Source organism: Sinocyclocheilus anshuiensis, unplaced genomic scaffold, assembly GCF_001515605.1.
Source record: "Sinocyclocheilus anshuiensis isolate Anshui unplaced genomic scaffold, SAMN03320099.WGS_v1.1 scaffold1312, whole genome shotgun sequence".
Lineage (NCBI taxonomy): Eukaryota > Metazoa > Chordata > Actinopteri > Cypriniformes > Cyprinidae > Sinocyclocheilus > Sinocyclocheilus anshuiensis.
The window spans coordinates 215,072-218,394 of NW_015544237.1; positions in this window are offsets into that span (position 1 = coordinate 215,072).

Consider the following 3,323-nt stretch of genomic DNA (forward strand, 5'->3'; position numbering starts at 1 on the left):
CACCCGCGCACACACACACACACACACACACACACACACACACACACACACACTAATGAGAGTTTCACAATCACGTGTTTTTTTATCCTGTCAGCTGGAGAACTAAAAGTTATTGTTCACCACATTCTTTAAGCAGAAAAACCAGATGAACCTGCGGCGGCGCTCTGATTCTCTCAGTCACTCGGACTGTTTAATTGCTCTTAATTCAGCTTCAGGTTTGAAGGTTTAAGTTGATGTATTTAAAGCTGACTCACTGAATCTTTTGTGTTGATATTTTATTAGTGAAGATCTGTGTTTTGGAGTTATTGGGTCAAATCAGATCTTTATATACATCAACACACCAAGGTTTTCAATCTCTTTTTTTTTCTATAAATGTTTTAATCACCTAAATGCGTGAATTCAGGTAAACTGGGACACCTTTTGCCATTGAGATGATTGGGAAAATGTCCCAATTCACCTGAATTCACTCTACTAAAGCAGAGAAGCTTCAAGAAGAACATGAGTAAATGCAGATCTTTCCCTCACTTTGTCCTCAGTTAAACTCAGCTCAGATTCATATTAAGTTACTGAATTCTATGAAATGAAGTATAATATGTAGAGGTCGTGTTACCTTGTTGTTGGTGTTTCTCTGGTCTCAGTTCTTGTCATTTTCTGTCATTCTTCAGGCGAGAATCATTGGAGAAGCTCCTCCTCTAAACATGCGGAGAATGCTTGTCAAGCATCAGATCAGCAGCTCTATCTGATGAGTTATGAGAGTTATTCACAAACACACACTTGTTTATTTAACTATCCAAACTGTCATTCATCAGAGCTCTATTGTTTAGCTAGTTATAAACAACATAACCCACACTAACCCTGACAGAAACTGCATTTTCACAATTTAAAACAAACAAAAAACACTTTATTTCTATGCAATTTTAACAAATGAGGGTTTCTACAAAGGTTTTGTCAGGTTTAGCTCACTCTCTGTACCCAAAATATGGTTAATACACAAAATATGAAAACACAATAATATGAACTATTACACGATGAGACACAAACAGTTTATTCATGCAAAATGTTTTATTGTGAATAAAAACAGCATATTAAAAGAGTGACCGGACACTCATAAATGACATAACAACAGACGTGAGGAAAAGAACAGAAAGAGAAAAACAGTGGCAGAACGACAGAAAATATTTACAGAATTATTAGTTTGAGACGCTTTCCACTAAATTAAAGTTTAAAAGAGTCTGCATGAGAGCAGGTGAACCCCGCCTGATAACCGCTGGATAACTAGTATTACTAGTGTTCTTCTCAGCGTCTTCTGTGATTCATTCAAATAAAGTAAAGCTTTGTTTTATGTGTGAATGATTAATAATTGACACACACACACACACACACACACACACACACAGTGATGTTTTCTGTCTCTGTGTCCGTCAGTAAAGTCAATGGGAAGGAAGCGTCTGATAATAAAGGGAAGAAGAAACGGGCGACTCTCACGTACACGGCTGCACATCTGCATGAGAAAGGAGTTCTGCTGGAGATTGAAGACCTGCCCATCACACAGTACGACACACACACACACACGTCATTACAATATTGATCCAGCGCTGGATGCTGATTGGTCGATACAGTGCTCAAATACACTGATTCTGATTCTGAGAGATTCATCCAGACTGAATCACTCAATGATTTAAAGTTGCTCTTTGTGAGTCTTTTTGAAAGAAATTAATGCTTTTATTCATCAAGGATGCATTAAACTGATCAAAAGTGACAGTAAAGACATTTATAATTATACAAAAGATTTCTATTTGAATAAATGCTGTTCTTTTGAACTTTCTATTTCTGTGAATTCTGAAAAATAAAACGTATCGCTTTTAGAAGATTTAGAAGATTAGACTTTTAGGAGAGAGAGTGTGTGTGTGTGTGTGTGTGTGTGTGTGTGTGTGTGTATAAGTGTGAGTGTGTGTGTATGTGTGAGAGTGTGTGTGTGTTACCTGTTGGTGAAGTCCTGAAGGCAGGTGTTGATGTATTGGCTGTAATAATCCACCTGCTCTGAGTGGAAGCAGCTCTTGCACTGCAGGTGGTTAAGTGTTTCTCTGAGTTTGACCAGCTCTGCCTGACACTGCTGACAATACACACGCTGATGACGGATGTCCTTCACACACAAACACACAGAGTAGACCGTCAGCACACACACACACACCGGACCGTCAGCATCGCACACCTGACTCTGGTTACCTTGGCGATGAGCTGCAGTATCTGTGTGTGTGTGTGTCAGGAGGGCTGCCCAATGGCCTCCAGTCTCCTCAGGTTCCTCTGGATCTTCCTCTTCTTCTCCTCCAGCGTCAGGTTCCCGTCTGCGATTGGTTCCTCTTCATCTTCTCTGGGGTTCGTGCATCTGTCTGAGCGCGCTGATGCATCATCCAGCCGTGCTGCACCTCCTGAACACACACAAACACACACACACACATATATATATAAGGTGTATAAAAACATACATATATAAAATGTATATTTAATTCAGGGTTCCTACACATTTTCCATTTCAAAATTCCATACTTTTCCACTCAAATTTCCAAACCTCTCAGTAGATTTTTGTAGAGCTCGACCGATATATCGTTTTGCCGATATTATTGGAATTATTCGTTTGAGATGCTTTCCACTAAAATAAAGTTTAAAAGAGTCTGCATGAGAGCAGGTGAACCCCGCCTCATAACCGCTGGATAACTAGTATTACTAGTGTTCTTCTCAGCGTCTTCTGTGATTCATTCAAATAAAGTAAAGCTTTGTTTTATGTGTGAATGATTAATAATTGAATGTATATGTAGTGTATGATAGTGTCTTGAATATATCCAGAGTGATTTTGGTTAGTAAAATAAAATGCATAATTATTACACTGGGAAAATAAAGAATCAGGTTTATATGGAGTGCTTTCAAATCTGTGTTGAGAGTAACAGGAAGTCCAGCTCTCTGAACGCGCGCACACACACACACACACACACACACACACGATTTATAAGCTTGTTTCCTCACGGGGACCTCAAAAATGTCCCCACAATCTCAAAATTTACTAGTATTACTATCCTAGTATAAACGAATCAGACTTACAGCGATGGCGCTGCAGACGGCAGCCTCAGTGCTTGGCTCTCCAGTGTTCGTATTGTTTTTGTTAGTTATTCCTGTTTTTTTGTTTCTCAAACACGATCAGTTTTACCAGGGATGAGCTGCTGAACATTCGGCAGAACACACCACACAATCTTCTACCGGATTTCGTTTATTCGGACGTTTTGCTGAACGTTGTAGTTGGCGAAGCTGCTGCGCTGATCACGCGCTTC